The 27,322-nt window shown below is 43.7% G+C and overlaps 1 long non-coding RNA gene across 11 annotated transcripts in view; it reads right to left on the reverse strand.

Moving 5' to 3' along the window:
* Positions 1 to 1,186: 1,186 nt before the first annotated feature.
* The window catches only part of LOC117203460 (uncharacterized), a 44,679-nt gene continuing 18,543 nt past the window's right edge, over positions 1,187 to 27,322 (reverse strand). For 7 of the 11 annotated variants that reach the window (XR_007474126.1, XR_007474131.1, XR_007474134.1 and 4 more), the window contains 2 exons: positions 6,837 to 7,180; positions 1,187 to 5,686 (listed from right to left, as the gene is read on the reverse strand). This is a non-coding gene — a long non-coding RNA (uncharacterized LOC117203460). The remainder of the gene's footprint in view (positions 5,687 to 6,836; positions 7,181 to 27,322) is intronic. The other 4 variants (XR_007474130.1, XR_007474132.1, XR_007474129.1 and 1 more) reach the window with 1 other exon arrangement.

Genomic DNA, 27,322 nt, shown 5'->3' on the forward strand with positions numbered 1-27,322 from the left:
ACTGGCCAAAGTGAGACTAGAGCTCTGAAGTTTTTCAGCTTCTCCAGCAAGTCCTCCATCTCTAAGGAAAGCAACACTTCATTTTCCCCTATATGGTATCCCAGATCCTCACATCCAACTCTATCAGAGTCCAGCTTCCCACTTGGTTTACAAATAGGTCAAGAAAACCCCCTCTAAAAAAAAAAGAAAAACCCCTCTGTAAGAATGTAATGTATGCAAGGACAGCTCACTTGAACAGGCAAACTTGTCCTGCTGAGGTGCTAAACCTCCACTGCTTCTTTAGCATCCAACCCTCTTCCCTGCATGCCAGCCCACCTCCCACCACCTGGCTGTCTTCACATATTGCCTTCTCAGAGAATGTTTCTCTGGCATCCTTATCCAAATTTTGCCCCAAAGACACACACCCACTGATTATATTATATCTTCCTGATTTTTCAATCTCCATGGAATTTTTGTGACTTGGGATTATGGTATTTATTTAGTTAGTTTTTGTCCTCTCACGCCAGAATGTAAGCCCCATGAGGTTAGGGACCTTCTCTGTCTAGTTCTCTTTGTGTCTCCAAACACCTAGAAGACTGCTTGGTACAGAGTTGGTACTTGGTTACTGCCTATTGTATAAAGGAATGAATAAATGAACTGAAAAGCAATGAGACCCTGGCTGTTACTTACAGATAAACAGAAACAGTCTGCACACAGAGGGAGAGGGGAAATGATCTTTTTTATGGACCTTACTGGCCAGTGAAGTCTAGAATGTTAACAGCATGGACACGTTCTTAGTTAACTACAAATCAAGGGTGGAAAGGTGATAATGTTGGGCCAAACATTTGACCACATTGTCTGATTTATTCAAAGAGCTGGTATGGAATTTTAGTCCAGTAAGGATACACCATTGTTGGCACTACACACACGCATACAAGGAGTGTGTACATACACATATACACTCACTCACACCCTCTTATTACCTCCTGCCTATTAGATATTCTAACAAAGCCCTCAAGCTAAAAGTGACATGATGTCGTTAAGTTTCTCAGGAGAATCACCTATCCATGGAACTCAAGAGAGCAAAGAGGCTGGTCTATTGCGAAAAATAAGAGTCCAGAAACAATTATATTTGTCATTTTTTACCTTGTTTAGGTAAAAACATTGTTTAGTCCGAGAACTAGTAAAGAAATGTTGAAAACGCAGGGACTTTTTGACATCATTTATTTTTTTCATACAGTTCTACCCCCTCTGCCTTGGAGATACATCTGGCATTAAGATGTAAACATCTTCCAAATTAAAAAGAAAGAAGCTTTTTTTTAAATAAAGAAATGCCCACAATGCAACTTGTTTCTCATTAAGCACCGTACATGTCCAACTATGGTAGAGAATTTAGAAGGAAACAAAATCCAACTCCAGTTTAATTTCCGTTTTCCTGTTTAGCTCCAAGCTCAGTATGTGATCTTATAAGTTGACAGGGGTAACATTGCACCTATTAGCACTCGTCAACGGAAAGTAGATTGTTCAGGTTTCAATAAATGTTTTTTGAATTGGATTTAGGTTGGTGAGAAAATAAATTAAGTCAAAAATTCTTTGAGGCAAATTACATATTGAAATGAACAGTTTGATGCCCAACCCCTCCATCATCCCCTGCCGGAAAAAAAGACAGAAAGAAAGGAAAAAAGCAGAAGTCTCGCTTCTCTAGGCTGTGAGAATTTCTTCTGCTGTTGCATCTGTGAACACTTTACAAGGCAATATCCACAGTTGGATTTTAACAGCCCGTGTTTGATGGGAGCTTGCGTGACATCTGGGGCTGCATTTCTGAAGAAATTTCAAAGCTAGTGATTTCCAGTTTTTAATCACCAGAGTATTTATTTTCTACCAAAGCATAATTGTCCATGGCTCCACATTTATTTTCTATGGGAGCACTGCAAAATGAAAATCAAGATGAATTACTAACTTGATCTTGTATCTCTCAAGGTTCAATGGCTCTTACCTGCTCTAGAGGCTAAAAGCCAAAGTGCTGACCTCACCTAACCGTGCTGGAAAAATTGAACACGTGGCCGTTGTCAAGGACAGAACACCCTCAGTTATAAGAACAAAGGGAACAGCAAAGGCTGGTGAGGGAAGAGGCCATGCACCCCAGACAAGTACACAGCATCCTGCACCTCTGCTCAGACCTGGGTCGTGTCTGTGGCCACAGGTGCCACAGGCAGAAGGGTAGGCTGTGCAGAAATTATTTTCACCCCTTTCTACTGAGAAAGGAAAACCTCATAGTGGATCAGCCTGCTCCTCCGTAAGGGAATGAGTAAGTGCTTGCTTTTCACTGTGGTTTAATCCAAAAGCTTGGTGTGCTTGAAACTAAGAACAAGAACAGAGGCTGCTCACTGCAAACTCGCCAGGGCTTCTACTGCCCAGCATTAGGAGATTTGGGGTTTGGTTGTTTGGTTGTGATTGTTGATTTCTTTTCCTATGCTTTGGATGAAGCTACTGAAACTCAAGAGGGATGAATTGGGAGACTGGAATTAACATATATACAATAATATGTATAAAATAGATAACTAATGAGAAACTGCTGTATAGCACAGGGAACTCTACTTCGCTGTACAGTAGAAACTAACACAACATTGTAAAACAACTATACCCCAATTAAGAAAAAAAAGAGAGAGACAGCAACCACTAGACCTGTATCTAAGAAGGTAAGTGATTTGCCCAGGGTCACACCGTTAGTTCGTGACAGAACTTTACAAGACTACTTTACATAAACCAAAGCAGGTGAGTTGGGGTGGAACAAAAAAATGGGTAAAGTGAGGGTCTTAAATTTATAAGAGCTGCATGACATGGAGGGGCTTTGAGGAAAATTAATGGATGGTGTTTTCAGTGCCCCTCCCCCACCCCCCACCCCCCACCCCCCCCCCACTGCCTTTTTCTGGCTTCAGTTTTCACCAAGCCCTCCTTTACTCTGAGTTCCGTCTGGGCAAGTCCTGAGCTCCTGGAATGCATCTCTGCCTTCCTTATCTGGGAGCTAATCACTAAATAGCAGGTGGCAAAGATTCTGCTTTTCATCTCTTTTGCTCTCTCCCCTCCTCTCTTTTACTCATTTCCTCAGGGCTGTGAATCTCTGAATCTGAAGCAGGAAACCGCCCTGATTTGTTCACACCTGGAATACCATCCTCTCTTTGTTTGGAGAGGAAGGAGCAGGGAGAATCAAGAGAAGAAGCCCATTGTCTAGAGAAGGAAGAGAGATGTCAGCAATTAAATACTAATGTACACACTCAGTGAGGCAGGGACACATTCACATATTTTAAATCAAGCATTCTTTCTTTCAATTCTTATATTTCCCCACTCATCTCCACTCCCAATCAATGTCTTACAAGACACATTTACTGTGTGTCGCTTCAGTTATCAACATTCCACACAAATAGGGTGACAGAGGAAACAGGCAAAGTACCTTTTCAAGTCTGTTTGGGGTTGAAATACCAACTACACAGCCTAGAGGCTCCCGGAGATTAGCTTACTTTTTGCTCCTACAAATGTTAGAAACTGGCTTTTGAGGAAAGCTGTCATCAACCTCCCCTTTGCCGTGGGTGTTAGGAAGTCCCAGCCTTCTTTAAGTCATGCATTCTGTCCTCTTCCTAGACTTTCCATTCGGCCTTTGGAATGTCAACTGGTGCAGGCTCCCACCTTTAGTTATCATGTGTCTCTAAGCTCAGAGACTGGTATTTGTGGTCTGCTGAACACTAAGCTCCCTCGGGGGAAAATGGAAGAAAATATTGGATCCAAGTGTGGAAATTTAAACCCGTGATTTCCAATCTGTGGGCCCTGGGACCCCACAGGGGCACCATCTTTGTGTGAATCAGTACCTATAGTTGTACATGAATCATACTGTTTAGTCAACTATTCTGATACTTCTAATGTACTAATTTATTCATTCTACAAATATACATAAGGTGCCTACTTTGTACCAGGAACTGTGCTAGGCGCCGAGTATACAACAGATAGTGAACTAGGCAAATCAACTATGGCCTTGTGGGGTTTCCAGGCCAGTGGTGAGGACAAAGAGTTACAGAAACACAGAAGGAAAGCAACAACTCAGATTTGGGATAGTATATAGATAAGGTGGTGATTAATTCAAATCCCATTTAAGGTGATAGCCTCTATTATTAATATTTGCTCTCCCAGTGCATTCCTAAAGTGTAAGTATCTTTATCTGCAGGTCTATAAATTTTTTGAAATTAAAATGCGCTCTCCATACTAAAATAGGTTGGACACCACTGACCTAAATCAGCCCCAAGAGATGTCTTTTCAATCCCAGATGAATGAATTAAATAGCAAGAAGTGATATTTCACCAATATTCCAGCAACTCTCAGGTGGATAATTCTTCCCTAGGTCTGAGTTTGCATTGTTTCATTGAAAGTTAAACTCAGACTCCCTGTACCCCATCATCCAGGAATACCACCTCTCCGGGGAACCCTGGAGAAATCAAGAAAGAACATACCCATTTGGTCATAGATTCCTCCTCCCCAAGGGGCAGAGAGCAGCCCCACCTATGCCCTGACTTGGGTGAGGTCGGAGGAAAGTCTTGTGGTTGATTTTGGTATGCTGGGGAATTGTAGGCCTGGAGCCGCGGGACGTGACTTGCCGCTCTATTAGACATGCTAGATAATCTCCTGAAACAAAGAAATAAAGCAAAGATTAGATGGGAGGATTTTCTTGTCAAGGATTATGAATGCAAAAATAACCCAGAAAATAGAGCTGGATTTGAACAGGGACCAGGCAAGATAATAGACAGGAAGACCTGTTAAACGTGAGGTCCCATTTAAATCAAAATGAGCCACCAACTCTCAGCTCCCAATGGGGCCTCTGTATACACATTCAAGGGTAGAAATATTCTAGGGACATTATTACCGTATTAGGCAATGTGGTGGGCACTAAACCTACAAATAAAATATGGTTCTTCAAGTGGTTATATTTTAGCAAAGAAAAGGTAAAGAGCAATGCTCATTTAAAAGATAATTAAACAGTAGTTTAGGCTTTGTGGCAATGGAGAGAACACCAGCATGGGGGACAGCACCAGGTTTAGAGTCAAGAGACTGGATTTTATCCTGGTTCTACGTCAAATTTGACTCTTACCTTTGGCAAGTCACTTCCCTCTTATCCTCAACTCAGTTTTCTGACCTATAAAAGGACAAAGGTTATTTCCAGCTCCTAGTGCTATGATTCCAGGCCCCATATCAGAAAGCACTTCTTTTTTTTAAATTAGTTATTATTTTTTTTGTGTGTGGTACGCGGGCCTGTCAGTGTTGTGACCTCTCCCGTTGCGGAGCACAGGCTCTGGACGCGCAGGCTCAGCGGCCATGGCTCACGGGCCCAGCCACTCCACGGCACGTGGGATCCTCCCGGACTGGGGCACGAATCCGCGTCCCCTGCATCAGCAGGTGGACTCTCAACAACTGCGCCACCAGGGAAGCCCTAGTTTATTTTTTATTGAAGTATAGTTGAATTACAATGTTGTGTTCATTACAGAAAGAACTTCTAACAAAGGTCACTTAACTTATTTGGTCACGGTTATCCTTCCTATAGAATTTGTCACAGCAGGACAGAAAATCCACCTCTTTGCAGTAGGCCTGGGTTGTAGGGTAAGATATTTCCTGACAGACTCCAGAAGTGTCCACAGGTCCTCTCCAAGTGACACCACAAGAAGACCTATTAAAGGAAGGAGATCAAAAAGCCAAATGGTGAGGACAATTTGGGGGACCACCTGTCGGAAACAGATCCACTTATTTAGTAGGAGGAAACATAAATGCATGTATCATACAGTCCCCCAACACCCCACTCCCACCAAAAATAGAAAGAACACAGCAAAATCATTGGCACTGTTAGACTGCACCCATCTTCAGCCCTGGTCTTTCACTGAGATAATTTCTTCACCTGCTGTCAACTTGACATGTTGGTGTAGGTAACTGTTGCTTCATTCTGACTCATCACAATGTGCTTTGTGGAAGTGAACCCAGGAGCCATTGTTCCCTGGTGATCTCTGGCCTCCTTCTTCCAAATTGCTGTCGGGCAGCCACGGAGCAATGGCGCTGAATTGACTTTGCCTCGGTTAGTCAACGGCCTTTGCCCAGCTCCCTCCTGATCCTCTTTAAGCCCTCCTGAGAACTCACAATGCAAAAGTCCTGGTAAAAACCTCCCACATTCTGCTAATTCAGTAACAGAATTTTAAAGAGTAAAGACTGGGCATCCCAAGCCCCTGTAACGTGTCACATATGCCACACCTCCAAAATCAGCTAGTTGAGGAGATCAAGCAGAGTGGGAAGAGGGCTTGCATTTTATTTTTTATTTTTTTTATTTTTTATTTTTTTTTGCGGTACGTGGACCTCTCACTGTTGTGGCCTCTCCCATGGTGGAGCACAGGCTCCGGATGCGCAGGCTCAGCGGCCATGGCTCACGGGCCCAACCGCTCCGCGGCATGTGGGATCTTCCTGGACTGGGGCACGACCCTGTGCCCCCTGCATCGGCAGGCGGACTCTCAACCACTGCACCACCAGGGAAGCCCAGGGCTTGCATTTTGAAGTCAGATAAACTCCAGTCAGATCAACCCCAGGGCAACACTGAACTGCTCATAGTTCCACATATCTTGCTATTTTTAATTCCACACGTTGACTGTGCGACCTACTCTTTCTGAAATGTCCTGCCCCACCCCACATACTTTCTTCTAACTCCTGCTTATCCTTAACCCTCAGCTCAAACATCACCTTCTCCAGGAAGTCTTCCCTGACCCTCCCAAGCTGCATTAGATGTCCCCTTGGTGCTTAACCCAATTCCCTGTGTATAGCTCTATCATTTTACTTACCATATTGCTGTATAATTGCTGTTTTCCTCTCCTAGACTGTGAATTTCTTGTCAACTAGAACCAACTCAACGTTTTCTTTTTCTTCTCTACATAGCTTGAGGCATAATCTAGTTTGTTTACTGAATGAATAAATTATCTGATTCATCCACTTAGTAGTAGTGTGTTCTGGGCAATTTAATGTACTTCTCTGGGCCTCTAATTTCTCATCTGTAGATTGGAGATAACAGTCCATTGCTCATTGAGATGTTGTTCAGACTTGGAGGTAACATACATAAAGGCCTACCGCAATGCTGATGCGTAGGCATGGAGAATTAATGCACATAGGCCGTGGATCTGCACGGGGCCTGATGAAAAGGAAAGAGAACACAGGAAGCTCATTTGAGAGCCGTGAAGACTCCCACAGTCAGTCTGCAGTGCCTACCTCTGTGGATGTATGTTCCCAGCCAGCAGCTCCCTCCCTATGGGGAAGCCTGGAAGTCCTTGTTTTTTGCTTTTTCTTAAATGAGAAATAGCAGATCATTCCTAAAAGTTTCCTGGGACTCCAGCATCTCCAGTTGGATTGATTGACTAGCATAGTTACTCTTATGATTTCTTGCATTGACAAAGGGCCCTGTAAGCCTAGGACACCCACCCGCACCCCGCCCCCGCAGACAGCCCTCAACTCTATTGTAAATAGGTCCTTCACGTGGTGAGGTCAGACTCACCCAGAGAGTTTCTGGTGATTTACCTGCACACTTTGGGTAGGAAAAGAGGAAGCAGCTGTGGTCTGAGCCTCCCGGAAACTTGACGATTGCCCTGACACTTGGAGGGTTTGCTCAAGGTGTCTCGAAAAGTTTCCAAATAATAGAGGTAAGGAAGCAGGGGCAGCTTAGCAGAAGCTCGGTGGTCACCATGGCAACAAGTGCTGTTGGCCTAGCCCACAATATCATTACACAGGACCATCCCCACATGCCCCCAGTTCCTCCAAAACACACACGCACATGAACAAACACACACACACACACACACACACACACACACACACACACATGGCCTCCATCCGGGAACATGCAGGGCTCTCCACTGGTCAAATCCTCCCAGATCCTCTGGTGAATCAGGCTGAATCAGACCCTCTGAGTCACCTAGAGCCCATGCAAGCCAGGGTTAATTTATTCAATAGTCATTTATTGAGCAAGTGCCAGTGCCGGCTTTGTGCTAGGCACTGCAGGCCGATGCCTTCTAGAACATTCTTGAGAGCCTTTCTCTCCAAGCCAACCCATGGGGGAGAAACCACTTCAGTCAGAAAGTTGGTGAGGCAAGGGCTTGGCATGGAGGTATCGCCAAAGAAGAGATCTGTGCTGAACTGGGCACGGATCATTACCAATCAACGCTTCCTGCAAGGACACACGAGAGGGTGCCAAACCACTTCCAGGGACCCCCAAATGGCCATCCAATGGCAAGTAAACAGTGGAGGGTCAATACTGAAGAAGAGTAAATTCCCACAGAATTGCTGCCACTCTGAAACTCAACCATGGCCAGAGAACCGAGAAGCACTTGAGCAACATTCCTATGGTCACCTCCAAATTATTCTGGGATCCCAGAAGTGAAGAGGAAGGAGCTTCTTTTAGGACAAAGGACAGAGAGTGATGGTGGGCTACTGCGGAGGTTTTAAAACATGTCTGAAAATACTTATACAGTCCTTCCAGGGAGAGGTAGGTTGATATCCCCTCCACCTGAATCTGGGCAGGCTTCTGACTTGCTGTAGCCAATTGAATGTGGCAGAAATGATGCTCCATGACTTCCTCAGCTAGGTGGAAAAAGGCCTTGCAGCTTCTACCTTGTTTGCTGGAACACTTGCCATCTGAGCCCTGAACCCTGAGCCACTGTGTAAGGCTGCTCCTAGACCACCATGCTGTGAGGAAGCTCAAGGATATGGACCAGCCATGTGTGTGTGTTCTGCCCGACAGCCACACTGAGGTCCCAGTCCATCGCCAGTACCCCATGTCAGACTTGTGAATGGAGGAGCCTCCTAACCATCCCAGCCCCAAGGCCTTGAATTGCCCCCAGCTTTGGAGTCTTCGCAGCTGAGGCTCCAGACATTGTGGAGCAGAGATAAAGCATCCCTGCCGTGCCCTGTGTGAACCCCTGCCCCACAGAATCCATGAGCAGAATGAAATGGTTGTTTTATGCCACTAAGTTTGGGCCATCTGTGGTGAGTGGCAGGACTTCAGTGACCCAATGATCCTGGAGGTGAGAGTGAACAGTATTAGAAAAAAGGAAGAGGAAAGTACAAACAAGAGAATGACACAAGGAGAAAAGGACAGGGACCTGAATGATGCTGTTTGTACTCTGTTTTCTTTTCTGATGTGAAAAAGGAACCAAATGTAATCACATTTCACAAGCCATCCCTAGGCTTAGCTTTTGGTAGCCCAGCCTTGCAGTGGCCTGGGAATACTCACACCTGGTGGTCCACAGCCTCCCATGGCATGGGCCTTTCCTTATTGCCCCTCAGGGAAGATAGGAGTCTCCAGCATTTCAGAGGCCCCCCTCCATGGGGGGAAGCCACATGACTTCATGGTGGCTGAAGCTGAGGCTTCCGCAGCTTCTTTCCCTTACCACCTCCCAGGGGTGCTCCAGGAGGAGGTGACAAGGACTGTGTCTGCCCAAAGGCATGCTCAGTTATCCCTGAGATAGTTGATGGTTATCATTCTAAAAGAGACCCTAACCAGCACTGAAAGTGCTAATTTCATCTGAGCTTCTGGGAGTTACTTGTGGCAAAGAGCTCTTTACTCTTTGAGTTTCTTCTAGTTCCACTGCTAGGAAAAAAGACCACCTTCTTACCCCCATTCCTCCCACCAGACTGCTAGGAATATTTATCCTTGTTTAGACAGCCCTTTATTAGAGCTCGAGTGCATTTTAAGAAACCCCTTTGACACCCTTGCCCTAGAAGGAAAGGGAGGTGGCCTTTCAACAGGCCCAGCAGGGACCTCACCCAGTGGTCAGGTCCCTGGTCAGGGAGCATCCAGGACCTCTGGAGTCCTTGAGGAAAGGCCTGGTCAGAACTCACTACAGTAAGTGCAGCAGTGGGGAGGGTTCCCAGATCTGCAGGACTCACCCACTGGCCTTTGTTTTGGTTTTCTGAACAGCCCCATTTTCCGAAGGTCCACGCATATTGTCAGAAGGTCTTTCTATCTGTCTTGGTTTGCTCCAATTTCAATCTCCTCCTTCAACTTAGTGGCTGAATTAGACCTGAAGTTATAGACTCTTTGAACTAGAAGGGACCTTAGAAATCATCTAGGTCAACCCCCAGGAAGGGAAAGTGACTTGTCCAGGGTCACACAGCAAGGGTTCTTTAGTGTTAGAGTAAGGACTGGAACTAGGGTCCCAGGCTCCCAAGCCAGGGCTCTTTGTACGGTGCTCTTGGTGCTGTCAGACTACCCAGACGGCTTGCTCCCTGGAGAGTATGAATTCAAGGAATCTGCTTGAACCCAACCAACCACAGGAATCCTGGGTTCCAAAGATCCTGTTTGCAAACCCCACTCCTTCCTCCTTTCCTCCCTACCTCAAACCCAACCTCCCAAACCTCTAGAATAGTTTGGAGGCAAGTAAAAACAATCTGCCCAGGCAGTGTTCTACTTTTAGGCATTCTTAGAATTAAAGCTCCTGGTTGCTTTAGAAATTAAGACTTTCCCACCCACCTCTCTCTCTCCCCTTTTCATTCTCCTCCCCACACTGGCTCTGATTTCATGTCTGCTTTTCTGTTTCCTTAGCTACATGAGGCATTTCAAGCTTCATATAGACTATTTCCTATAAATGCAAACACTGTCTTGGACACACCAATAAAACTTAATTTTGGTCAATGTGCTGTTTGGGGAATTTTTAATAAATTATACCCCTTGAACACATTTTCGAACAAAATGAAATACCAAGAAAAGAAGAACATGGTTATTTGCAGACAATGGGGGAACCACTTAGACATAAATGTTAGAATAGAGGGACAGACTGTCCTATATTATAACTGTTTGGGTAAGTATCTATTTTTCTGACTGGAACTGACTCCTGAAGGGTTTACATCATGTCTTTTTTCAATTCTACGTCCCTCATAACCCCAAACATACCACTTTTCACATACAAGGGCCTATATAAATGTTTGTTAAATTGAATCTTTTTTTTAATTTACTGAAAGCCTACTATGTAATAGGCAGAAGGCTAGATGTTTTCATAGCTTTTTAAAAATTGATTCTCATGATCCCCCATCAGTTATTTCTTGCCACATTAATGATATTTTACAAACCACCCTAACAATTCTGACTCCGATTCCAATGGATGTGGGGTTTTCCCAAACCAACCAAGCAATTCTGCAACACCAGCTGGGTGTCCCACAATTCAACTTAATCCTGACACTATCTTCCTGGAGACAGCATCAGATCCACAGGTTGAGGGCTCAGTCCCACAAGACTGCCCCCCAATTCAGATGCCAATCACAAGCCCAGGTTGTCACCTATACTTCTGACTGCCTGGCTCTAAATCAGAGGTTTCCAAAACCCCCTCCTTGGGTTTGATTCATTTGCTAGAGTGGCTCACAGAACTCAAAGAAACATTTTACTTACTAGATCACTGGTTTATTATAAAACGACATAACTCAGGCACAGCAAGATGGAAGAGGTGGCGAGGGCAAGGCATGGGGAAAGTACACGGAGCTTCCATACCCTCTCCAGGCATGCCCCTCTCCCCACAATTCCAAGTGTTCACCAACCAGAAGCTCTCTGAACCCTGTCCCTTCGGGGTTTTATTGAGGCTTCATTACATAGCATGATTGATTAAATCACTGGCCATTGGTCATGACTGATTGAACCTCCAGTCCCTCTCTCCTCCCCAGAGGTCAGGGGGTGGGACTGAAAGAGCCAACCCTCTAATCACGTGGTTGGCTCTACTGTAAACCATCCCCCATCCTTAGGTGCTTCCCAAATGTCACCTCATTAACATAACAAAAGACACCTTTATAGCTCTCCAGGCTTAGGAAATTCCAAGGGTTTTAGGAGCTCTATGACAGGAAGGGGTGGAAGACCCAATGCCTATTCTTATCATAAATCAAAGTATCGTACACCCTAAAGCTTAGTAGCTTCCAACAGCCCCCTTCTGCTGTATCTGTGGGTCTCCAGGGTGGCTTGCCAGTGCTGCTGAGCCGGGCTGGGCTTGGCCAGTCTTGGTGAAGCTTAGCTGGAGGGCAGCTGGGCGGGCTGATCTAACATGGCCTAAGCCGGGGTGGCAAGAATGATGGGGGCCTCTCCCCACATGATTTTCACTTTCCAGCAGGCTAGCCCAACCTTATCCTCACAGTGGAGATAACAGGGTTCCAAAAGGGCAAGCAGACGCATGCAGGGTTGTTTGAGGTTTCGGCTCAGAACAGGCACACCTTCACAGTGACCACACTTTATTGGTCAAAGCGAGTCATAAGGCCAACCCCAGACTCAAGGGCTGGGGAAATCAATTCCACCTCTCAACGGAAGGAGCAAAGAAGTCATGTCACAATGTATAAAAGGATTAGAATTGAGGTCATTTTTGTAATAAATCCACCGTGTAAGTCCAATCGTAAGGTGAAGGGAAAAAAATGGAGAGAGGTTAAAAGATTTATAAAACAATGTTATAAAATTGCATTGTAACGATGGTTGCGCAACTCTATACGTTTACTAAAGATCATTGAACTGTACACCTACAATGGCTCACTTTTATGGTATGTAAGTTATTCCTCAGTAAAGCTGTTTAAAAAAACTGAAAAAAAATGTTAAATTTACTGACAATCATTCAACTAATAATTGTCCAAATCTGCATTTAAACTCAGGTATTCTAGCACAAAACTCAGTAATCTTTTCAATGCACTATATTTATCATACCTAAAGTATTAGATTCTCAGAATCAGAGCATCTAAGAGCTAGAAAGAGCTCCTACTGACTATTTTGTATACCCCTCTTTCTTCAAGCAGCTGAATGTGTAAGCCTTCTGGTGCAGGTGCAAGAATCCTCTTCTTAGGTTGAAAAGCAGAAACAACAGTGCAGGAAACCTGAACCATTTGAAAAATACCCCTCATCTTCTCATACGCTTTTGGGATCTAGAGTGATTAACATTGGAAAGAACTTGACCCACTGTTCTTTCTAGAACCAGAAGCTGCCGACAATTCTTCTGATCATGGCTCCTCTCATTTTATGCTGACCATATCGTAAGTAGCCAGGATACCTAATGTGCCTAGATTCTCGTATTAACAGTGATGGCATTTTTCTTCTATTTCATTAGTCAGTGTCCAAATCTAAGTTCCTTTTTGGGCTGAAGGTTGTATTCAAATTAAATGTAGCCCAAGGAACATCCTTTGTGGGTAAAAATCTCTGACATGAGGACTCTGGGAATAACAACACTTAAAGAAAAAAAAGGTGGATTGTGCAATGTGGTTCTTCTCTCATGCACATTAAGGCATCTGTGAGGATGATGAACAAATGGGAAGTGGTATGATTTTGTCCTATAATTTGGACTTGTTTCTGGAAAGAAAAAGAGTGAAATCCATAGGAGATGCACCCAAGCCCTCCATAAACAGAGCTTTGAAAAGCAAATCGAGCAGCTTTCATCAATCACACACAGACCACATCAAAAGCTGCCTGAGGAGGATCACTCACCCCATGTCAGGCAGGGTCAGGCAAACGTTATCAAACACTCTTTCAAGATATTACGAACCAGAATCAAGAGAGAGAGAAAAAGGTAAAGAGGAGTGTCAAAAATAAGACCATGAAAGGAAGAGAGGCAAATAAGGCAGAGAATGTGATGCAGTGGGAAAGAGGATGAGGAGGGAGGACAAAGGGAAAAGAAGGGAAACAGGAGGATATCAGGATAGATGGCAGGAGACAGAGCCAAGCTCTTATAGCAGAAGCTATAAGGAGAGTGGCAAAACGGAACAAAAGTAAATCAACGGCTAAAGAGAGGCAGAGAAAGGAAAGCTCAAAGCGGAGAGAAACAGCCTTTATACATGGTGGAGGCCATGTTGGCAGCTATCTGTCCTGAGGACACGTGGTCTTCGTGGACTTCTGTGGAAAATTAGCCAGAACAGATCTATTTTCCCACCTAGAGGAGCATCATTAAGTCCCACTGAAAGGGGGTGGAACAGAAAACAAAGAAAAAACGAACACTCCAAACTTCTTCCTCTCCAGCTCCCCCAAATGATCTTTTATCTACTATGAAGGGCTCTTTGATCATCCCGGCCGGCTTTACTCAGGCTCTGAAAATCAGAGGGAACAGTCATTACAAACCCAGCCTGATGTCCACCCAAGCCCCCACTGGAGCGATTTCATCTTTTATTACAACAAAGCGAGGGCAGTCATGTATCAGCTCAGGTTATAAATCTGTCTTCTTCATAGATCAAGTTCGATTTTCCAACTAATTGGAGGCAAACAAATCCACTCGTGGGTCAGAGCAAGCAAATTTCCCTTTCTCAGTAAAGGGCCTGGCTCTGTCTTAATCAAGAGGTGAGGGTCCAGCAGTACTTCACTGAATGGATGTGTCACCAATTATTGAAGTAATTTCTTGGTGTTGGTCATGTCTTTTCATTTTTTATTCTTAAAGATGATACTTTCAAAAACACCTTTGCCAAGAAAGAAAAAAACCAGGAGGTGAAGTTCCAGGTACCTGGGTGTTCCCATGAGGAGCCCTGGGGGAGTCCAGGGTCAGTGGGAGGGTACCAGGTGTGAAAAAAGGAAGCCTTTGCAACAAGGGGGAAGAGATGATAAGTGGGAAATGGAAGGGCTTTCTCCAAAGCAAACTTTGCTCATTGTACATTTTAACCCCATAAAGTGACATTGGGAGTAGCGATGCATTAAGAAACAGTGTCCTAGAGACAACCTTGCTCTTGGCACTCTGTGCACATTTGTTGAAATAAGGCAGGATACTAGGAATGATTTGCTAGTGGTTCCCAATCCTTAACTGCAGGGACTAGATTGGAGCTGAGAGAATAACAGTGCCCAAATTTATGGAGCCAATCATTTTACATACATCATTTCATTTAATCCTCACAACAAACCTATGAGGTAGACATTCCGATTATTATCCCCATTTTACTGATGAGGAAAGAGGAGCTCAGAGAGGTTAAATGACTGATCCAGAGTCCCAGAGTGAGAATGTGGTGGAGCAGAAATCTGAGCTGCAACTAACCCCAGAGCTGGTCGTCCATGGCCAGCATCCGCTCAAGTAGCAGATGGAGGCGATGGAAGACCACTTGGTCCTTTGTCCCCTTGGAGCAGCGTGCAGGATGGGGAGAAAGGAGATCCAAAACAGCCTCAGTTCAGTTGCACAGGATCAGGGTTTCAAATAAGATGGTAACTAACAGTCCATGTTGCAAAATAGAAGCCAATGTATGATATGAACATTTTTTGAGCTTGGGGATAAATGGTACAGCCATATACCAAGAAGAAGGTAGCATCACTATGGGCTGTAACAAGTGTGGGGAGCTCTTGAAATTCTTCTATTTCCCTTTATAAAAGCAAAAGACCAGAAAATGATGCATAATTACAGAGCCATCGGCACTGAATTACAACATCTCTTGCATGGACCAACATGGCAAACGACTCCACAGCATCAGTGAGTGTCCTAAGTTCCTCCTCCCACCCCCAATGCCACACTGGCATAAGCAGCCCACACCACACACAAGCAGAGTCCAGAACACAGGCTGTGTGGTTAGACAGACATGTGTTCAGATCTTGTCTCTACCACTTACTACCTGAGTAACTTTAAACACTTTGTTCAAAATCTCTGAGCCACAGTTTCCTCATCTGTAAAATGGGGCCTATAAAAATACCTGAGACCCAAGTAATGTTAGGATAAAATGAAAAGATGAATGCATAACATCTAGAACAATGCCTAATATATAATAAGCACTCTTTTTTTTAAAAAAAAGGCTATCATTATATGTTTCCATCCCTTCATCTTCCTTATTTGAAGCTAAAAGAGGAAGAGGCAGATCAACTGAAATTGTTACATAAAAGCCAGATAGAGCCTGGCTATTCCACCAGAGGCAATAATTATAAAGCTGCTTCAGAGCACAGAGAGTTCCCAGAACAGAATACACATTTGGAACAAGTTCATTACAAAAAGCTGCTTACTTATAAAAGCTGCTATCGTTATAGCCTGACAAATGGAAAACACAGCACTGATAGAGAAGATGCCAGTGGTAAACAAGACAGCTACACCAAGAGGTCGCTTGATTTCTCTCTTCCCACCCATCCTCCAACAGTTTCTTAACCTTTTATGGGATTATAATAAGTTCAGTTAGGTTTTATGTGTCTGTTTACTGAGTTCCTCCCAAACTCCAAATCGAGGGAAGAAGCCTTGGACGTCTCTGCCCAACCTCCAGGAATGGAATGAGGCAGCCATGGTGCCCAGCAGGCTCTTTCTCACTTCTTTGCCGAGTTAAGTCAGCTCCAAGCTTTTCCCACCTCGTCAGCCTTTCTAGAGACCCCAAAACCCTCATCATCTCTGCTCCAATGCTGCCCCTCACACCTCATTGGTCCACTCCAAGAAGAACTCTCTCCTGGACAGTCTGTGTCCTGAGCCTTCTTGCTCCAGCCTGAGTGGTTCACCTTCCCAGTAGTAGAATGAGTGCTAGATGGAAAGTCAGGAGATTGGGGTGATAATGCAGCCCTATATATAACTCTGTGATAATGCGGCACAAGCCACTTAGCCGGACATTGTCACTGAACTTCTCTGAGCCTCAGTTTTGTTGTCTACAAAATGGTAGTAACAACACCCCCGTCACGGTGTTTCTGTGCAGCTTCAATAAGTTTATGGTCATGAACTTTCCCTGTAGAGTGCTTGGCACCAGCGGGAGCTGCTGCAGCCAGACGATGACAATGACTAAGCCCCCTGATATCAGAGCTCTGTCCTATGAACTTGGGGCTGGGATGGCAACGGAAAGTGGGGGGAAAAGCCCCCACGTATGTGCCCTCACAACTCGCTAGAGATCACTGAGACTTTCAAAGAGTTTCTAGGTGCAGAAATGACCTGAGGAAACAGGGCGAAGGGAGCTGGATGCTGTCACCCCTCCGCTGTAACCTCCCTGGCCCTGCCCTGCTCTAGCCCCAACAGACTTGGCTAGGTCTTATTCCCTTGCCAAAGAAAAGCCAGCAACATCAAAAGGAAGCAGGTTAGTGCTTTTACAGGGCCTGTGGCAAAACAGACTTTTGCCAGCATTTACCAGAAACCATGGCAAACCTTCTAAATTCTCACATAATGAAAACCAGTGATCTCCATCTACTCCTTTCTCATCCAATCACCACCTCCTTGACTACTGCTTTTCTGGAGGTTCAAACAAAAATTCTGTGTCACTAAATTACACAAATCAGCAGCTAATTTAGGCTTTGAAAACTTCTTTTATTTTGTAAAAAAGGGGACCAAACACTGAGTAATACCTTTTGGGAGCCAAATCCTTCCGAAGCAAGATTTCCTGGAGAATTGGCTTTCTGTGTGAGTGTGCTTGGAGACTGGATATGGCTGGCTTAGATTTGAATATACAAGCGCTAGGCTTTTAGGCAACCACTCAGTTATTCCAGAAATCTAGAAGTCATTCTAGAAATTGAATACCCACTATGTGCTGAGATACCAAGACAGATCCGACTCATGATTATTTCCGGTTCATCAGAAACAACTGGGGAGTTTTTAAATAACGAAGATGACTGGGTCCCACCACTAGATAATCTAATTCAATTGAAATGGGTAAGGGCTGGCATTTTTTTCCCCCGCAGGTGACTATCATGTGCAGTCAAGGTGGATAAACACGGGCTATCAGGAATAGTACAGGTGGAGGAAAGACAGGAGTCCAGGCTGGAAAGGTCCAGTCGTGGCAAGCCTGATTCATTCACTCTACAAAGAGCTACATATCAAGGACTGTGTTAGGTGCCGGGGATACAAAGGAGCCAAAGAGCTGGCTCCTGCCATCAGGGACTGGACAGAATAATGACACAGGTGCAATTATTCTGTGTGTAGGTTCTGTGATGAACTTGAGCACAGAGGCAGCTCCTGGAGCACTCTGGTGAGTAATAAAAGCCTTCCCAGAGGAGATGATACCCAAACCATACCTTGACAGATGAGAAAGAGTTAAGCAAACACAGGGACAGACATTGAGAACATTCCTAGCTGAGGAAACTACCACTGCAAAAGCCCCGAGCGAGGCAAGAGAGAGCTCATTGAGATCTGGGGACCGCAGCAGTTGTGCAGAGCAGAGTTGGGGCCAATGAAGGGGCTGGATGGGCAGCAGGGAGGGACCAGAGCATGATGAGCTTCTCACATTTCAAACCACTTGATCATCACTCTGTCACTGACCCCCAGCTCCTAGCACAGGGCCTGATACACAATAAACTTGCAACCACCATTAGTTGGATAAATGAGAACAAGCAGAAGCCTGAGGACAGAGCTCTGGGGGAACACAGACACTTAAAGGCTAACAAAGAGAATTGGCACAAGAGAGGACACAGAGAGAAAGGAGAAAACGAGATTAGTGGCCCAGAACAAAGGGAAGGCAGTTTCCAGAAACAGGGGACCAGTGTCAAAGGCTGGAAAGAAGCAAAGGAAACACATACAAAAGGCCAGCTGTTGGATAACAGTGAGTTGGCCCTAGCAATTTGGCAAGAGCCAGGCATGTGGGAGCTAAGGGAGGAACATGATGGTAGTGAACTCAGGAGGGAACTCTGGGGAAGTAGATTATTCTGTGAAGAGGCTCCACCGTGAAAGGGCAGGTGAGGGTGAGATGGCTGTGAGAGGGTAGATGGGGCAAGAGAAAGTTAGATTTTTTTTTTCCTCTTTTTAGATGAGTTAGCCTTGTTTTGTTTTTTTTTTTAACACGTTCAACTGAAAGATCCTGTAGAAAAGGTTAGCCATGTGGGACAGTGGGCTGCGATGACAAGAGCAGACCTGCCACTTGCTGTGTGACTCTGGGACCATTACATAACCTCCCTGAGCCTCAGTTCTCATCTGTAAAACAAGGACCACCATGCTTGACTTGAACACTTGTTGTAATAAGTGAAGAAACTGTGTCTAGTGACTGGCTCCTGTAGGTTTTCAAGTTTTCTTTTTTTTCATCTTTAATTGAAAGAGGAGTTTCACTTAAAAGTTGGTGGGATAGAAAGACTTGTGTTCTCCTTCTATCTCTCCTCTTAGGAATTTAGTGGCCTCTCGCTAAACACCGTGTGTTTACTTTAGTTTCCTCAATCAGATGGGCACACAAGCAAGTCCCTGCCTCGTACAGCTGGGGCTTTTAGATTTACTGTGAACAGAACAGTAGAAGACACTTGCAAAAGTTAAAAGTGCCACTGACGTCATATGATCACTATCTAGGAAATACAAAAAGGAGAACCTTGAGATGGGTGACCAATATTACCTTAGAGTCAGGCTGACTCATGGATTCATTCTTAAGGAAGATGAACAGAGAGCTTCTGTATCTTGGTGTCTAAAAGGATTAAAATGTTTTTCAAGTGTATGAAGTTTTCTGAATGTAGTAAATGTCAATAAATGTTACTTTCTTGTCTCCTGATCTGGAAAATTTAAAAACAGTATTATCTTACATCTTCATGGAGTAGTTTGAGTGGAATTTGGCTCAATTATAAAGTAAAGACAAGAAGATTCAAATTCAAGTTTAGGAAATGATCATCAGAAGGTTCAAGAAGAAGAGGCAAGCTGTTTCTAAACTAAGCTGTGGCTGGGGACCCTCCATGGTGATCTTTTAGCCTTAACAACAGGTCATACATTTAACTAAAATCTTCATTCTACCAACTCTTGCCCCAAACCAGCACCTTGGTCAGTCCCTCTGACTGACTCAGCACCTTGGTCAGTCCCTCTGATTTGATTGCAAGCTCCGCAGAGGGACAAGAACAGAGCCTTAATCACTCTTTTCTCCAGCTCTAGGTTCAGCACTTGCTCCACCCTTAAGACTCACTATACAGTGATGTTATATAGACCTGGGTTCCGATCTCTGTGGCATTCCGTGCAGGTGCCGTTAACAGTGTTCCGACCTCAGCATAAGCTGCAGTTTCCTCATCTATAAGAGGGAGGCGCTTGTGATTTGCAAAGGTGGGAGGGAGGGACAGAGTGAAGGTCTGTAAGAAGGTGGCCCGGCAACCAGTCACATAGTAGGAGATCAGCACATCACGGGAGCTCATATTATTAAGAATAGAAGCCCACAGGGTCCCAGGCAAGGGAGCCCAGTGAGATTAGAGTGCACACAGGGGTGATAGAATATGGACAGTCAGATTTTACAGCTAAAAAGAGGAAAAAAGCCTCAACTGAATTTTCTCCCCATTTCACCAAAATAATATGCTCCAAGCCTGAGACCCTTTTCCTCCTGTCTATTGCCCCAAACTCATTTTTCCAACAGAGATCTGAGCCACCGTAAATCCCATCAGGGGTCAAAATGGCTGACACAATTTTAACTACGAGAGAGCACAGCATGAATGGCATCATTATTATCCCCAAGGGCTGCTCTCTGCCTTTTCTAGGGGACAAAAGAAAAGGTCATATTTTTTAACCTGGAAATATATAGTATTCGCAAATTTTTGATGGACAGATCCAAGAACTCAGAAGCACAAAGGCTGTTAAAGGAAAGTATGACCGGACTTAAAGGGAACAATCTTTCTGCCTTTGAAGAAATCTCTTTATTGCTATCTTACCAAAAATCTAGAGACACTGTTTCTAAATAAAGTCAGTTCTGCCTCCAATTGCCTCTGGCTGTATAGTCTTTTATATGCCTCTATATTCTATAACCACATCTCTTCTAGTGATGGGGCACTCAGTCCCTCACTGAGTCCACACACTTTCTCCCGGGGAGGTTCAATACTGCAGTGCATTTCTGACACCGACTGCCCAGAGTTAGCTCAGACTTCACGAGTTAAGGGCACAGTCTCCAACAACACTGCCCGCAATTCAGGCAACAGCCATAAGTGCAGGGCCAGGCCACCTGCACTTCTGACCAACTGGCTATCCATGCTGGGGTTCCCACAGCTCCCTCAGGTTCAATTACTCAGAATGACTCACAGAATGCAGGAAAGTGCTATACTTATGATTAACGTTTTATCATAAAGAATACAACTCCCCAGGCCAGACAAATAAAAAGACGCGTAGACCTGGGAGGGCCCTGAAAGTGAAGTTTTTGTGTCCTCACTGACGGAAGCAGGATGCACCACCCTGCTGATACATCAATGTGTTCACCAACCTGGAAGCTCAACCAGGCCTCAGTGTCCAGAGTTTTCCCTGGGGTTTCATTACGTCGGCATCATTAAGTTGAATCACTGGCCATGTGTTTAAATTCGATCTCCAGCTCCCCTCCACTACTGAAAGCTGGGCCGATATCGTATGGCTCAAAGCCCCAGTACTCTAATCATACGGCTGGTCTTTCCAGCCTAGCCACCCCCCATCCTGAAACTATCTAGGGGCTCACGACGAATCACTTCCTTTGCATAAGTTCAAGCATGGTCCTAAGGCTTCGCCATAGATAACAAAGACACTCCCATCATTTTGGAAATTCCAAGGGTTTCAAACCTCCATCCCAAGAACCCAGGACAAAGAACAGACAGGTACTTTGTTACACAACAGGAGGGGAGGATCTAACCTCTAAAACTCTCAGTGTTGACACTGTAGACCCAGTGCTTGTTCACCTGTTGCCAACTTCAGCAAGTCAAACACTTCCTTTCTGAAGTCTTAGTCTCCGTCTTGGAGCACCACCGTGCCTGGCCGACCTCATTTCCACTATTCCCCATCACAAAATCTGCACCTTATTCCTCCTGTTCCGTGATAAGGCATGGAATGCTAAGATAACCTTGAGAGCACAGATGAGTAAGACCAGAAGAGGACCTGGGACAGAAGCCCCTCTAATATTTAAGAGGAAGAGGGGCCTACAAGGAAGCCTGAAGAGGTAGGAGAATTCAGCTGCTGCACGTGGCCCTGGAGGCACAGGAAATGAGCTTTCAACATGCTAGGAAGGATCAAAAGTGTCAGCTCCTACAGACAGGTCAAGGAAGATAATGGCTTAAAAGTTTCCATTGGATTCAGCAATAAAATACTCATGGATGACCTTGCTGAAAGCAGTTTCAGTAGAGTGATAAGGGCAGAAGCCAGACTGCAGCGGGTAGAACAGAGAATGGGAAATAAAGAAGCAGAGAAGCAGATACATATGTCTCTTCAAAGAGAAAGCAATGGCTGAAAGGTGCCATGAGGTTTGAAAGGAATGGGATATTCAGAATGAAAGATTTGAACATGTTCAAGTGCTGATAGGCAGAGGCCAAAAGGGAAAGGTCAGGGTGATGGTGTAGGAGAGAGAGAGGGGACGCTGATCAAGCCAGGCTGCTAAGGACTGGGAGAGAAGAGCTCCAGAGGACCAGCGGAGGGACCAGCCCAGGTGGGGATGCTCCCTTTCCATTGTAACAGAAGCAAAGAAGGGAGGCATGGAGGTGGTAATAGCTAACTTGTAGGTTTGAGAGCAGTAAGTTAAGGGGAGGGCGGGGAAGTGTTTCCATCTTTGGCATCTACTTTCTCTGTGAAGTAGGAAGAAATGCCGTATGCTTAACTTGTGAAAGTCAAACATTTGAGGAGAGGAGGAAAGTGAAAAAGGCATGCAAAAGCTAGTCTAGAGAACTAGAGAGAGAATTGGCTAAGGAACCATGGAACGGTTACAGGGCAGCAGTGGAAAGCCAGGAGAGTCCAAACCGTGAAGTTGTGGTGAAATTAATCTGCACACCTGTGCAGTTTTCTCTCCAACACTTAGCAATACTGGTAGAGAAGGCTGATAGTTCATTAGATCTGGGGTTGAGGTTTTGCCCGTCAAGTATGAAAGAAATCCATGAAGCAAGGCTGAAGGAAGATGAAGCTGGAGAGGGAATGAGGAGGAGCTTGTAAATACGAGGAACAGAGGGTATATGGTGTGAACTCAAGAATCAGCACGGAAAGAATGCTGGTCAGTCTGTCCCTCGCTCTACAACATTGTAATGCCTCCCCTATGCTCTCTGTACCTTGCCTTCCTCTCTCCAGGCCTCTCTTAAACAAACTCAAACTGATCTGTGATCTTAGTACAGCTTTCCATTCAGATTTCCAATGGTAGGTTTTCCTCCTCTTTACCTTTTTGCTGTGCTCTCCTAATCCAAAAAGAGCAATAAAAGGAATCAGAGAAGAACTCACAGTTTCTCACCTTGTCTCGCTTCTGTCTAAACAAGAAAACATCTTATTAAAAGGTGGGGGTGGGTGCTGGGGGGAGAGAAAGGTGATATTTAATTTTACTGTGGAGAACAGATCATTGCTGGAGAATGCCTGCAGCTAAATGAGGCCACCGAACCAAGAGCAGAGCAGCGAACCGCGCGCACAAATATGAAGTTAATATCTTTCTGCTCCGGGGGAAACTGACACTCAATTTCAGAAGCTTCAGGCAGCTCAGAGTAGGGTGAAATCACAGCCGCCTTCTTGGAACCATTTACAATGGCTTCTACTCTCTGCTGTGAAAGTTTAAAAAATGCAAATGAAATGGGGCCATTTAAAGAAAAATATCCCTGCTAACTGTGCTCTGGGAAAGGAAAAAAAAAAAGCTTATAGCTCAGAGGGCAATCTTAAAGTCAATGAAACTCAGCAGCGCTGGATGATGCTTCATTCTGATGGATAATGTGCGCTGTGCTTCTCCCTCACGAGTGTAGAAGTATTTAAAGAAAAGGGGAAAATCACCCTGTTTAGGAGATTAATTTCTTTCTGAAAAAAATGTCTGTTTTTGCTGTCACTTTGGGTTTGATGAAGAGTAAAACCAGAGCTTATTCTAAATGTTTGCTGCTGGAAATTACCAAGGTGGCGGGCCGGGTAGAAAAATCCTGAAGAGGTCAAGTTCTGCCGCATCTCCCCAGGCAAAGTCATGCTTAGATTATCCAAGAATACCTATAAAAGTATTTCTTCAGGGATAAAGATTCTCATAATGTGTGCTACATTTATTGAATACTGAATGCCAGGGATTGAGCTTAGCACTTTACATGAATTATATCATCTTCATAACCCCCTTCCCATACATATACACGCAGGAGGTCCTATTATTCTACCCATTTTACAGATGAGGCAACTGAGGTTAGGGAGATCAACTAACTTGCTCAAGGTTTCATAGCTGGAAAGTGGCTGGGCAGGACAAAGTTCAAGTTCAGGCTACAACAGTGACATTGCTACAATTCAGTAAATTATGCCTTGTTTTGAAATTTCTTTCTTTGGAGACTGCATCTAGAATATAAAGTCATCAGTATTTGATGAGCAGGCACTATAAACCTAGGGCTGAGGGGCAAATTGGGGACGGCCAACTGATCAAAAGATACGTGGCATCTCCTGCCCTTCATGTGCTTAGGTTGTAATTGGAAGCCCATCTCTATTAAGCCATTTAACTCAAAAGAAGAACCCACATTGATTTGGAACCTAAATACTTCTTGGTGCAACTGAAGTACATTTTCCCACTTTATGATGAGATATTAGAACCAAGCTGCCAAGCTCACCACCTTCTCTAGTTCTTAGATAAAGAACTAGAGAAAAGTTCTAAAAAGATGCTCAACACCACTAATTATTTGAGAAATGCAAATCAAAACCACAATGAGGTATCACCTGACACGGGCCAGAATGGCCATCATCAAAAAGTCTACAAAAAATAAATGCTGGAGAGACTGGGGAGAGAAAGGAATCCTCCTACTCTGTTGGTGGAAATGTATAGTGGTGCAGCCACTATGGAGAACAGTATGGAGGTTCCTTAAAAAAACTAAAAATAGAGTTACCATATGATCCTGCAATCCCACTCCTGAGTATATATCCGGAGGAAGCTCTAATTTGAAAAGATACATGCACCCCAATGTTCCTAGCAGCACTATGTACAATAGCCAAGACTTGGAAGCAACCTAAATGCCCATCAACAGATGAAGGGATAAAGAAGATGTGGTATGTATATACAATGGGATATTATTCAGTCATGAAAAAGAATGAAATAATTCCACTTGCAGCAGCGTGGATGGACCTAGAGATTATCTTATTAAGTGAAGTAAGTCAGACAGAGAAAGATAAATATATGATATCACTTATATGTGGAATCTTAAAAAAAATGATACAAATGAACTTATTTACAAAACAGAAATAGACTCACAGACATAGAAAACCAACTTTGCCTACCAAAGGGGAAAGGAGGGGAGGAATAAATTTGGAATTTGGGATTAACAGATACAGACTACTATATACAAAATAAACAACAATGACCTATTTTATAGCACAGAGAGCTATATTCAATATGTTGTACTAACCTATAATGGAAAGAATCTGAAAAAGAATTTGTATTATATTTAAATATATATTTACATATAGATATAAAACTGAATCACTTTGCTGCCTGAAACACTGAAAATCAACTATACTTCAATAAGAAAATAAAAATTTAAAAAAAAAAAACAACTGCAGTCTGAATCTGACAAACATATGGAACAATGAGAGCTGGTACACTGCTGGTGGCCATGTAGATTAATACAGTCTTTAGGAAGACACTTCGGCAGTATCTTGAACATTTGGGGATGTGTGTACCCTACAACTCAGAATTTTTATTCCCAGGTAATACTTATAGCAGCAATGTCTATGAAAACTAAAAGCTGGAAACAACCCAAATGTCCCTCAACAGCAGTAACAATAAATAAACGGTAGCATATACACACAAGGAAACAGTGTGATCTCTTGAAAATGACTTAATTCCAGCTGCATGCATGTATCAACTCTGTGAATCTTGTAAGCACAATGAGCTAAAGAAGAAAGTAACAAAGGAAAACCTATTATGATACATATACCATTCAAAACAGGCAAAATTAAACTATGTTGTTTAGGGGTGCATAATAGGTAGTAAGCCTATTTTAAAAAGGTCAGAAGCAGGTCATCACAGAAATCTGGAAAGAGGTGATCTGATTGGAAAAGGGCACATGGCACATAAGATACTGGCAATGTTCCAATATTCAAACTGCATGGAGGCTAAATGGATATCCATTTTAAAAAGATTCATTCAACAGTATATTTTGGAATGAGCATTTGTTATAAAACATGGTCTTATGTTTGTATGACAAACATATATGAATACTCATGCATGTATAATACAATATTAAGAAAGTATGCAGTCTGACTCTGTGTCATGGAGTTAAGTCTCTGCTTTCATGCAGAGTTATAGAAGTTCGGAAATTATTGGCATTGATCCCTTCTAATCATGAAATTCCCTCTAGAGCATGCCACATGAGATTGTCCAGCCCCTGCTTGGATACCTACAGTTATGGGAAGCTCAGTACCTCTCATAGCAGCCCATTTGTTCTTTGACTTTTCGGGTTGATTCTGTAGGCAATGGAGCTCTTGATTTGTTTTTTTAACTGTGGTAAAATGTACATAACATACAAATTCACCACCTTAATCATTTTTAAGCATACAGTCCTCTGGCACTAAGTACATTCACATTGTTCTGCAATCATCACCACCATCCATCTCCAGAAGTTTTTCATCTTCCCAAACTGAAGTTCTATTATACCCATTAAACGACTCCCCATCCCCTCTTCTCTCAGCCCCTGACAACCATCATTCTGCTTTCTACCTCTATGACTCTGACTACTCTAGGTACCTCATATAAGCAGAATCATACAATATTTACTCTTTCGTGTCTGGCTTATTTCACTTTGCATAATGTCTTCAAGGGTCATCCATGTTGTAGTGTGTGTCAGAATTTCCTTCTTTTTTAAGACTGAATAATATTCTATTGTATGTATATACCCCATTTGTTTATCCATTCATCCATTGATGGACACTTGGGTTGCTTCTACCTTTTGGCTATTGTGAATAATGCTGCTGTGAACATGGGTGGAAGCCAATTTCTTCTCAACTACTAGTAAGTTTTTCCTTATACTCAACTAAAATTTTTTCCTTGTAACTTCTGCCTGTTGGTCTTCATTCTACTACCTTAAGTTCTTATAAGGTAAACCCTCTCCCTTTTCCCCATAAGGAAACCTTAAATTTTGGAAGACAACCTTGATGTTCTAGTCACCTCTTCTTTAGCCCAATTATTACAAGGTCTTTTGTTACTTCAGTAATCCTTCATACGATGCATTCCCCAAGCCTCTCATCAACTTAACATGCTTCTCTGGATACTTCCCAGATAACAATAACTTTTATGGAAATCACAGCCCACTATTGTTTCATCTCCTGCTTCTTGTACAATAAAAAGCCCTTCACCTAGAAAGCCTTCTCCCTTTCAATGTTAACATCTACAAAAATGGGTCCCCTAATTCTGTAGCTGTGCAGTTGATTTATTGAATTTCAATACAGCAGATTAACATTTTATCTTTGGTAAATCTCATCTTCTTGAATTTGGTTCAGACTCCCAGGCTATTGAGATCACTGTAACGTTTTCCCATATGACTCTATGTCATACAAAGAAATTGGAAATCATACTTGTTACTGTGTTCCTTCAAAGTATT

This window comes from Orcinus orca, chromosome 1 (assembly GCF_937001465.1).
Source record: "Orcinus orca chromosome 1, mOrcOrc1.1, whole genome shotgun sequence".
In the NCBI taxonomy this organism is placed as follows: domain Eukaryota; kingdom Metazoa; phylum Chordata; class Mammalia; order Artiodactyla; family Delphinidae; genus Orcinus; species Orcinus orca.